Genomic DNA, 12,435 nt, shown 5'->3' on the forward strand with positions numbered 1-12,435 from the left:
TTTCTTTCTCTCTTTTACCTTCCCTTCCTCTATTTCTTCTTTTCTTTCTCCTTCCCACCTTCTTCCCTCCTTCCCTCCCTTCACTCATTCCTCTCTTACTCTCCCCTTTCATAAGTTTCCTTGCTTCCTTCCTCTGTTCCTGTCCCTTCCCTCTTTCCTTCCTTCCTTCCCACCCTCCGTCCATTCATTCACCCATTCCTCTCTTGATCGCTTAAAGCCGGTCCCTGGTGCAAAAAGGGTTGGGGACCTCTGTCCTACAGGATTGGGTGGCAGAGAAGTTGAACATATGTAAATTTAAAAGTTTAAGAAAGTTTACAAGTTAAGTGAAAGAAACTTCATTATTCATTTATATGTACATGTACATTTCTTCATTAAAAACATGTCTTTCTGCATAATTTAGACTAACTTTGTGAGTTTTTTGAGGGCTGGAACCAATTAAAATTATTTACATTAATTCCTATGGGGAAAAGTCGTTCGAGATAAGAGCTGCTCGACTTAAGAGCCCAGGTCCGGAACGAATTAAACTCGTATCTCGAGGTACCACTGTATTGTATTGGCAGTTCTGTGTTAGCAAAAACTTCAGAAGAGAAGGATTTAGGGGTAGTGATTTCTGACAGTCACAAAATGGGTGAGCAGTGTGGTCGGGTGGTAGGAAAAGCAAGTAGGATGCTTGGCTGCATAGCTAGAGGTATAACAAGCAGGAAGAGGGAGATTGTGATCCACTTATATAGAGCGCTGGTGAGGCCACATTTGGAATACTGTGTTCAGTTCTGGAGAACTCACCTGCAAAAAGATATTGACAAAATTGAACGGGTCCAAAGATGGGCTACAAGAATGGTGGAAGGTCTTAAGCATAAAACGTATCAGGAAAGACTTAATGAACTCAATCTGTATAGTCTGGAGGACAGAAGGGAAAGGGGGGACATGATCGAAACATTTAAATATGTTAAAGGGTTAAATAAGGTCCAGGAGGGAAGTGTTTTTAATAGGAAACTGAACACAAGAACAAGGGGACACAATCTGAAGTTAGTTGAGGGAAAGATCAAAAGCAACGTGAGAAAATATTATTTTACTGAAAGAGTAGTAGATCCTTGGAACAAACTTCCAGCAGACGTGGTTGGTAAATCCACAGTAACTGAATTTAAACATGCCTGGGATAAACCTATATCCATTGTAAGATAAAATACAGGAAATAGTATAAGGGCAGACTAGATGGACCATGAGGTCTTTTTCTGCCATCAGTCTTATATGTTTCTATGTTTCTATGTAAAATTACAGCTATTAACTACTGTACTTACTTACTGGTTTTCTCAAGCAATCCATGTGTTTCATAATTAGTGTTTTTTAAGAAAAGCAAAAATATATTGATTACGGGAACAAAACTGAAAGGATTCAATATGGAAACTTTTCTAGGGACCAAAATAAATTATCACTAAATAGCCTGTTACACTGCAACAAGTTAACATTTTTATTCTTACCTACTCAGCATCCATTGTTTTTATTTCACTAATGGAGCCTTAACTCACAGTAATATCCCTCTATTTCATACCTTGATACTCTTCAAGTTAGCAATATCATTTCACAGATCCCTGTTATCTATTTTATAGAATTACAGACGTGTAACTTCTTTTCCTTGTGAGACTGGTTCACCTAAACTGGACCAAAATGTAAGGTATTTTTATTAATTGTTTCTTTAGTGAATGTTTATTAATTGCTTTGCATTTATTAGAGAAAAGATGTGACATTCCAGATGTGACAAGGAATAACCCCGTTGTTCTATTCGCATTGTCTTTGCCAATTTAAAATAATTTTCTACTGAATCTAAATCAGTCTAGGATCTTACAGATGTAGTGAGAATGCAATCCTGAATTACATTCATTGTAAAGAATGAAGAGAGGCAGTGTAGAATTAGTGTGAATATAAGAATGTGCACTTTGCCGCTTCAACAAACTGTTTTATGAATATACTATTTATTTAGAATATTAAGTATTCTATGAGTGAGCTTGTTAAATGTGTCTGAGATGGTATTTATTAAAATTTTGATTAAGAACAAATGGAAAAGTTTATAATTTATTGGCTTGGGGAAAGTGTATGATAGGCATGAATTACAGAATGCTTTGTATGACTATGGGGTTGCAAGAATAGCTCCTTATAATAAAAGCATGGATGAGAATAAATGGGATGCTTCCTGAAATTACTACTGAAGATGGGAAATTGATGGAGAAATTATAGGGCACGACAATATGCATGGAAATATAGTAGTATGTAGTCTGTTTCAAGGAATGAATGTCAGAGGAGCAAAAATGGTTGCGTATAAAAACATGTTTCTGCCAGTTTTATAGTATAAAAATCAACGTATGGATGACAGGAAAATTGTTGGACGCAATGGGATCAGTCAAATTAACTTGAATGAAAAACAATTTTCATTCTAGGCTGAAAAACAACTTACATCTAGGACCTATGCAGTGAAGGGCTACCAAAATTTTTACTACCACACTGCGGGTGTGGCTTATGCAGAGCGCCCTGCATTTTCTTTCAATATCTTTCAGTGAAAATTGGGTGCTCTGGGGTGGAGCTCCATTTTCGCTACTCCACTACATCCCCCCCTGTCCGGTTCGGGCAGGTGGCATGCGGAGCCATATCACAGAGTGTGTGAGATTTTGCCATGTTTCAGCTCTAGCACACCAGCTGATTTTCAGCTTTGGGAAAGGCTGTTTCACCCTCTGGACGCTTCAGGGAAGCTTCCCTGAAGCCCCGGAGGCAAAAAAAAAAAAAAAGTGCAGGAAAGCGCTCTTCCGGTTTGCTGTTGTGATGTTTTTTTGCACTCCAGAGGGTTCAAGGAAACTTCCTGAATCCTCCAGAGTGCAATCCTCGGGGTGGCTGACAACATATGTGAAGCTGTGTGCCCAGCTCCAGCTCACCTACAAAAAGATATGGACAAAATTGAACGGGTCCAAAGACGGGCTACAAGAATGGTGGAAGGTCTTAAGCATAAAACGTATCAGGAAAGACTTCATGAACTCAATCTGTATAGTCTGGAGGACGGAAGGAAAAGGGGGGGACATGATCGAAACATTTAAATATGTTAAAGGGTTAAATAAGGTCCAGGAGGGAAGTGTTTTTAGTAGGAAAGTGAACACAAGAACAAGGGGACACAATCTGAAGTTAGTTGGGGGAAAGATCAAAAGTAACATGAGAAAATATTATTTTACTGAAAGAGTAGTAGATGCTTGGAACAAACTTCCAGCAGATGTGGTTGGTAAATCCACAGTAACTGAATTTAAACATGCCTGGGATAAACATAGATCCATCCTAAGATAAAATACAAAAAATAGTATAAGGGCAGACTAGATGGACCATGAGGTCTTTTTCTGCCATCAGTCTTCTATGTTTCTATGTTTCTATGACCACCCCACCCTCCCATCCTCCTCCTCCTCGGAAAGCGGCAGGGAGACCAGCACTGGCAGGAGTTGCAGGGGGCCCATTTCCTCCTCCATCTTTTCTCAACACTGATTGGCACCCATTCGTCTACCTACCTAGCCTGAGGCAGGGAGTGACCCAGGAGGGAGAGTGCAGGAAACCCAAAGCAAATTGTCACCCCAGAGAGCGACACTGGGGAGGTTGTACGCCGAGGACTTAACAGTTCACTTGAACAATGATGATCATTCCACTCTGGGTAGGAGTGACTTGCCAGCCATGTGACCACTCCCACCTGGTCACATGGCCAGCAAACCTACCCAGTCATGTGACCATCAAGCCACACCCACAAAATAAGCCACACCCACAGTGTGGCAGTAAAAAAATTGGCTGCCCTTTACTGCATACACCCCTTTGGGCACGCGAACCACAAAGGTTTGCCTTCAGTGATCTAGGGCAGGGGTCCCCAACCACCGGGCCGCGGACCAGTACCGGGCCGCGGGGCATGTTGCACCGGTCCATGGAGTCAGCAGCTGCCGGCCCTCATGCCGCCATCCCCTCCCTCCAGCGCTTCGCCTCCCGCCGGGCAAGAGGCCTCGGGAGGCAGGTTCTGCCGGCCACAGGACGATGGACGGGACAGAGGGGCGGGAAGGACCGAGAGGCTCAAGCCTCTTTTGGCTTCTGCGGCGGGGCACTTTTGCGTTTTTGGTTGGGGGGAGGCAGGAGGGCCAGCCTGACCCCCTGTCTCCAGCGCTTAGCCCCCGCTGGGCAAGAGGGCTTGGGAGGCAGGTTCTGCCGGCCACAGGGCGACGGCGGGAAAGAGGGGCGGGGAGGACCAGCACCCCCATGCTTAATCCCGCCCCCAACCACACCCCTTTCCGCCCCCACCGGGCCATAGAAAAATTGTCTTGCTGAAACTGGTCCCTGGTGGAAAAAACGTTGGGGACCACTGATCTAGGGCAATAATCATACTGAATTCTACAGTATTGTGCAGTATTGGGTTTTCAATTTCAGTAATACAGAAGGTAAAGGATGTATGTTTGGGTTTTTATTTTTATAGTTATAATGTGCACTGAAGACGGCATTTAATTCCATTGTACCATATGCAATATTAATAAACTAAACTAATGATCAGTGGGGCGATAGATTGCTCTTACATCCAGATGCAGTGGGAATGCTTAAGAAATATTTGTGATGAAACAAGAAAAGAGTGAGTCATGGATCCGTGGATACTGAATGGTTTGAATGCAAAGGTGAGTGAGCAGAACAAAATGCATTGATTGAGATGGCTACAGTAGTGGGTTCTAAAACTCATTACTACTGGTTCGCACATGTGCAGAAGCATCCCGGGCAGGTGGGCGGAGCCTCCCTCCACCGGTGCTACCAGTTCTCAGAACTGGGCTGAACCAGGAGCAACCCACCACTGGAGGGCTTGATAATTTAAATAATAAAAACAGATGAAATCATAAAAGAAAATATATGCTGGAAGAATGGCTGAGGAGAAAGGAAAGCCTAAAAACCCATGGTGAGAAGGAACTTATGATCTCATCAAAAAGCCAAATTTAAAGAACCAATAATAATGTTCAATGGATTTGCAGCTGGCTGAAGCGTAGACATCAGAGAGTTATTGTTAACGGCGAGTATTCTGAGCAGAGTCAGGTTACAAGCGGTGTGCCACAAGGGTCTGTTCTGGGTCCTATTCTTTTTAATATGTTTGTGAGTGACATAGGGGAAGGTTTGGTAGGGAAGGTTTGCCTATTTGCCGATGACTCTAAAGGGTGCAATAGGGTTGATATTCCTGGAGGCGTCTGTAATATGGTAAATGATTTAGCTTTACTAGATAAATGGTCAAAGCAATGGAAACTGCAGTTTAATGTTTCCAAATGTAAAATAATACACTTGGAGAAAAGGAATCCTCAATCTGAGTATTGTATTGGCAGTTCTGTGTTAGCAAATACTTCAGAAGAAAAGGATTTAGGGGTAGTGATTTCTGACAGTCTCAAAATGGGTGAACAGTGCAGTCAGGCGGTAGGGAAAGCAAGTAGGATGCTTGGCTGCATAGCTAGAGGTATAACAAGCAGGAAGAGGGAGATTATGATCCCGCTATATAGAATGCTGGTGAGACCACATTTGGAATACTGTGTTCAGTTCTGGAGACCTCACCTACAAAAAGATATTGACAAAATTGAACGGGTCCAAAGACGGGCTACAAGAATGGTGGAAGGTCTTAAGCATAAAACGTATCAGGAAAGACTTAATGAACTCAATCTGTATAGTCTGGAGGACAGAAGGAAAAGGGGGGACATGATCGAAACATTTAAATATATTAAAGGGTTAAATAAGGTCCAGGAGGGAAGTGTTTTTAATAGGAAAGTGAACACAAGAACAAGGGGACACAATCTGAAGTTACTGGGGGGAAAGATCAAAAGCAACATGAGAAAATATTATTTTACTGAAAGAGTAGTAGATCCTTGGAACAAACTTCCAGCAGACGTGGTAGATAAATCCACAGTAACTGAATTTAAACATGCCTGGGATAAACATATATCCATCCTAAGATAAAATACAGAAAATAGTATAAGGGCAGACTAGATGGACCATGAGGTCTTTTTCTGCTGTCAGACTTCTATGTTTCTATGTATGAAGTTGTATATGGAAATGGTGCAAGTAATGATTGTAAGGATAGGAAGATATGAAGAAGTATGATGAATGATGCTGGGGTAAACCAGATTTAGATTTCCTGCTTTAAGAAATTTTTATCTTCATTTTGTTTACTTTTTTTTCTCTATGTGTGTTTCTGCTTAGCAAATGTTACTTACCCTAAAAAGGACTTGCGTGTTGGATATGCTTGTTTGTTCTCTAAACATAGCTGAAATCATAACAATTGCCATAAAAATATTACAAGATCTACACTAAAAAGACACATCGGATATCAGATTTATATTGCAGGCTCCTTACTAAAATTTATTTAATATAAGTATTTTTAATGTACATCACATACAGAATCATATTCTGTGAGATGGGTAGCCATATAAATCTGATCAAGAAATATTGAACCAAGAATAGCATAGCTTCCACCGAGGCTAAAAATCCAAATGTCTTTGATCAGTGCTAACATGACATACAAGTACTGTATTTTTAAAAGGCCATAAAGATAAAAACAGTTGTTCAGATACATAATTCAAATTATGGCTGTTTTCCACAAAGAATTGAAGTCTAGTATTTCTTGACTACATGGGCATGGATTGCAATGAGGAACTCACAATCAAATTATTCTTCATTTAAAAATCCCCACACATGTGTATCCATACAGGAAGTGAACATTCCAGGCAAAAGGCTAGGCTCTTTGTGTAGTTATTTTGCTATACATGAAGACTTCCTGGGATGGAAAAAAACCCTTTCCATTTTGTTACTTGATCTGCAATCTAAGGTAGATATGGTTAACTTCAGATTTACTACTTCATCTTGTGTTTTTAATAATGAAATTGAAGGGCCCAACTGAACAAAACTAAAAATATGATTCTGTTGTGTTCCAATTCCTACTTTAAAATTTTTAATCTTTATTCCATAGCTATTGTTTTGAATGGCTATTCAGAGAAAAAGGTAAGATGGAAACAATTATTTTAATTAGTTGAGAGGCCAGTGTTTCCTAGACTTCTCATAATTATTTATTCTGGTTTTCTGAATCACCATTGGAGATCATTGTCATAATTTTTACATCACTCTTGAGATTAAAAGAAACAATTACTTTTGTTCCGCTAATTACATTTCCAAATGAGTCTCTGTTCCGAGTATAATTTCTGGCCAGAAAGCATCAAGGTCAGGCCATTAATTCAGAGAGAGAATAAAAAATCAGAGGTCGCCAAACTTGGCAACTTTAAGACTTGTGGACTTCAACTCCCAGAATTCTCCAGCCTGCATAGTTGGCTGGAGAATTCTGGGAGTTGAAGTCCAGAAGTCATAAATTTGCCAAGTTTGGGGACTTCTGGCTCAGTAAATCATGTAGGAAATCATGCAGAAAGGTATACCCATTTTTGGAGGGCTTTCTGTAGGCTCTGATTAACAGGAGAAACATTTCCATTGTCACTAAATAAAAAATATTTAAAAAATAATCTTCCTAGTCCTTCAAGTAATCTCCTTGTAGCACAAAAAGATGCTTAAAAAGTAAAACTGAATCTAGGATCCTCTATGTTAAGTCACAACAGAACATTTTCATTAAACGCTTTAAATTTATTTGTTATTTGGAACATTAAGGCAATGTTTCAGCTGCTCTGAATTTTCATGCTGGAGAGCTATTAAAAATACAGGAGGAACCCATGAAGAGATGGCCCTGATATGCACAGCAGAACTTCATGGATTTTTAAAATGAATGTGCTCTTGTTGTAAGGCATGTTCAACTCATGAAGGGATAGGAGATTAAAACTTAATGCTAGCCGTTGAATCCCTAGCAGAGCTGAAAGTACAGTGATCCCTCGAGTTTCGCGATCTGAATCTTCGCAAAACGCTATATCGCGATTTTAAAAAAAATATTAATTTTTTAAAAAACCACTTCCGCGTTTGGCTTCGGGAGTCAGCTGGGAAGCGGCGCGGCTGTTTTAAAAGGTCGCAGCCGGCCTGGGGGGCTTCCCAGCACCCCCCCCGAACCCCCAACCTGGGTCTTCCCGGCCGCCCACGCAAAGGGGAAACCCCGGCTCCTCGCTGATGCCCGCCGCTCGCCCCGCCCACCAGCAAGAGGGGGAAGACCCAGGGAAGGTTCCTTCGGCCGCCCAGCAGCTGATCTGCTCGGTAGCGCAGCAGCAGCGAGGAGCCGAATCGGGGTTTCCCCTTTGCGTGGGCGGCGGGGAACGCAAACTCCACCATCTACACATGCGCGGCCATAGAAAAAAAGGGCACGCATGCGCAGATGGTGTTTTTACTTCCGCAACCCTACATCGCGAAAAATCGATTATCGCGAGGGGTCTTGGAACGGAACCCTCGCGATAATAGAGGGATCACTGTAGTACTAAAATGCTTCCAGATAGGATCCAAAATATATCGTGTAATTATTGTGCAACAATTTTCCCTTTTCTGTGATGAATGTCATCTGCATCTATTGACAATTCCATTAAGGCAGCGTTTCTCAAATAGTGGGGCGGGACCCCATGGTGGGGCCGGCACGATGCCAGGGTGGGTGCGTGACCCCGGGGAAATGTGCTTATTTTGCCAGAGGGAGTAGGAGGGTTTTGCATCGAACAATAGCATACAGCACAGAGCAGGAGATATGAACTACAGATAACAAACTCTTAAGTGACACCATGGAAAAATATTGAACAGGGATGAAAAGAAAGGAGACGAGAGAGATGGAGATAAGAGATGGAGATAATGAGACAAACGTTAAGTCTCCCGGAAGCTAAGATGAAGAAATTTGATGAAGCGTACGTAGAGCTTAGATTCAGTGTGACTATGGTGAGAGACGAGAAAAGACCGGTATGTTTACCGTGCCTAAAAATGTTGGCAATGGACAGCATGAAGCTGTTCTGTCGGGCTCTCTGGTAGACTCCTCCTGAAAATTCACAGGTACAAATTTCAGACACACACACATTTGAAAATTCAAAACAATGTTCTTTATAATGAAAATTCACTTAAACTAAGGCCTCTTTTTGTATAGCAAAGAGCACTCGTCTCCAAACAAACTGGTAATTGGTGCAAGTCCCTTATCAGTTCTATGATACTTAGCTTGCAACTGTGAGGCAATTCAGTCCTTCTTCTTTCACAAAGTGAAATACACTTTGCCCTGGTTTAGTTTCAAAGCGGGGGGAAATCAGCACACAAAAAGTCAAACGCAGCAAAGCAGGCACGAAACACAACCATCAGATAATCCTCCTCAATGGCCAAACCCACAGGCTGCTATTTATAGCAGCCTCACTAATTACCACAGCCCCACCCAACCACAGGTGGCCTCATTTTCTTTGATAATAATCTCTCAGTTGTTGCCTATGCATCACTCTCCGCATGCGTGGCTGTATCATTAACTCTTGTTCTGAATCCAAGGAGGAGCTAGATAATTGATCTCCTTCTGAGCTGTCTGCCACACACTCCTCCTCCCTGTCACTCATGTCTTCTTGGTCAGAGGAGCCTTCATCAGCAGATTCCATGGGGGGGGGGCAAAACAGGCCTGCAGCATGTGGATGTCTCCCCCACATCCACAGTCCTTGGGGCAGGAGCTGGGCTAGAGCTAACCACAACAGAAGCCAAATAAATTAAGGCATTATTTAAACACATTATACCCCAATCACGCTGATAAGCCCTTTGAGTTTTTTCAGCAAAAACATGCTAAATATTGCAAACAATCGTCCCGGTGGAGAGTTAGGGGAAGCGCAAAATGTTTACCTCTTCCTAGGGGGGTTGTAACAGAAAATAATTGAGAAACATTGCATTAAGGAGTTGAGTTAATTTTATAATAAATGTCTTCAGTATCTGTACTATCCCCCAAGAAAAATGAGGCATTAGAGGTACATAAACCTAACAAATGTCTTCAGGCTTTTGATCTATCTCACAAATTCCTACTTGCTCTGCTTAGTAGCAGGCCTTTCTCCCATAATATCTATTAAAAGGTGTTTATATAGCTCAATAACTTCTGATTCCATCATTATATTTAATGCCACATTTTATGTCTGCCTTGTCCTAATGAATTATGGAAAATAAATTCCTAAATTTCATAATTTAATTCTCAAAACTATCCTGTATTTAACCAAAGTGCAGAGATAGTGAGCAATCCCTAATGAATGCCTGGTTAAAACAATACAGTCAACTATGAGCTAGCCTACTAATTACAGCATAATATGCAAACACAGTCAGTATAGTAAGGTTAAGCTTCTGCATCATATTGAATAAACCATAGTTTCATTGAGCATCTTTGTAGCTAATGATCGTAAGAACATGGCCAATGATTAGAATCAAGAGATCTACCCATTCAGAGTACAAGCCATCCATCACATTATTACTTCACCGCTTCACTATAATCTGAAATTCATCAATACAAGTATTTCCTAGTACAGAGACAAGAATAGGAGATCACTTACTTTGACCATTGTCTTATAACATCATGTGCATCTTCATAAATTTAGGCTGCAATTCTATATATACTTATCTTAGAGTAAATCTTGCTGAATTCAGTATGTATTGGGGGGGTTCATTCATTCAATCATAATAATGATTCATTATGCTGAATCATACAGTGGTACTTTTGGTTATGACTTAATGTCTTGTGTGAACCCACTCCAAGTGCAGACACACAGCATAATCATCAACGTAATCATCAATTAGACTTTCCCCCACAAAGTAGGTTGTTTCAGAAGTATCAGTCTTAAAGGAACAGGACATTTTTATTGCCTTGCATCATAGGCCATAGGTCAGAAACCACTACTATCTATTTATTTCTAAAACTAGCCTTTAATAATGAAGACCAAAGGAAAAAAAGAGGGGGGCTTTAAATGCTAACAAGAACTCCGTAGCATGGCTGCAGATCAATGCAATATGTAAATATTTAAATAAAAGTGAGAATAAAGAAGCTTTCTTGAGAGAAGAAAATTGCTTAGAGAAAATATTAAAAGAAAAGATTAATGATACAAAAGCACAAGCTAGTAATATATATAGAATGTTATCGCAAGCGGGATTAATAAAAGGCTTGACAAGATGCTGGCAAGATGATTTACAAATAGACGAAAGTGAAATGAAAGAAATAGTAGAAAATATATATAAGATTAAGAATACAAGAGTTAAAGAGATGACAAGAACATTTTTACATAAATGGTATTATACACCAGCACAACTTGCACACTTCCAGGGGAAAGGGAAAGGTAATTGTTGGCATGGTTGCCAAAAGAAAGGCATCTTCATGCATATGTTCTGGGAGTGTGTTGAAGTTCAGAAATTTTGGAAGGAAGTGCAGAATGAAATAAATAAAATGTTAAATATTAACTGGATAATTACAAAAGAAAGAGCGATACTAATTAAACAAAGAGAATTAAGAGATTTTAAAGAAATAAAAACTGCAGCACTGGAAAACGCTCAAGCGGTAGTGGTATTGGGTTGGAAAGAGTCTATAAAATGGGCAATACAGAACCGGTATTGGTACATGGTGGATCACATTCATTTTGAAATCATGGAAATAAGATTAAATAACTTTGATGAAAATAAATTGGAGAAGCTGATGGCACGATGGAATAAGGTGAAAGGTTATATGCTGAGTAGAATCTGCGACGAAAATGTGAAAAATAAACTCCAGTCACTCTTTTAATAATAACAAATGCAAGGTAGAGCTAAGGAAATAAAAAAATATAAACTAGCAAATATTTGAAACCCCCGCAATTGGTGTTGGTGGTATTGTCAGTCGGGTGATGGGCACATGCACTATGCACTGTTTTATGTTTTGTTTATGTAACTTTATGTGCAAAACCAATAAAAAATATATATTTTAAAAAAAGAACTCCGTAGCATAATTTTGGGCTATAATCAATACCAAACTGACAGTCACATAAAGAGTTACAGATATTCTAAGTTATAAATAGTCAAATGCCTGGGGAGATAAAGAACTTCAGAGAGAAGGGGTTGCAAAATGGGCACCAAGGGAGTCTGCTTGGTAGGGATTTCTCCAAGGGAGGCATGGCTATATTAATAGTTATGCACCTATGGAGTTACTATACTAGAAACATAGAAATCTGACGGCAGAAAAAGACCTCATGGTCCATCTAGTCTGCCCTTATACTATTTTCTGTATTTTATCTTAGGATGGATATATGTTTATCCCAGGCATGTTTAAATTCAGTTACTGTGGATTTACCAACCACGTCTGCTGGGAGTTTGTTCCAAGGATCTACTACTCTTTCAGTAAAATAATATTTTCTCACGCTGCTCTTGATCTTTCCCCCAACTAACTTCAGATTGTGTCCCCTTGTTCTTGTGTTCACTTTCCTATTAAAAACACTTCCCTCCTGGACCTTATTTAACCCTTTAACATATTTAAATGTTTCGATCATG

General features: G+C 40.3%; 1 protein-coding gene across 5 annotated transcripts in view; it reads right to left on the bottom strand.

Moving 5' to 3' along the window:
* MGAT3 (beta-1,4-mannosyl-glycoprotein 4-beta-N-acetylglucosaminyltransferase) overlaps positions 1-12,435 on the bottom strand; it is a 106,005-nt gene that overhangs the window by 62,328 nt on the left and 31,242 nt on the right. Inside the window, exon 1 of one of the 5 annotated variants that reach the window (XM_070756131.1) lies at positions 10,479-10,695. The exons of the other annotated variants lie outside the window; for them this stretch is intronic. The gene's annotated coding sequence lies outside the window, so the exon portion shown is untranslated. Of the gene's footprint in view, positions 1-10,478; positions 10,696-12,435 lie in introns of those variants that run through there. 5 annotated transcript variants of the gene reach the window in all.

Source organism: Erythrolamprus reginae, chromosome 6, assembly GCF_031021105.1.
Source record: "Erythrolamprus reginae isolate rEryReg1 chromosome 6, rEryReg1.hap1, whole genome shotgun sequence".
NCBI lineage: Eukaryota > Metazoa > Chordata > Lepidosauria > Squamata > Dipsadidae > Erythrolamprus > Erythrolamprus reginae.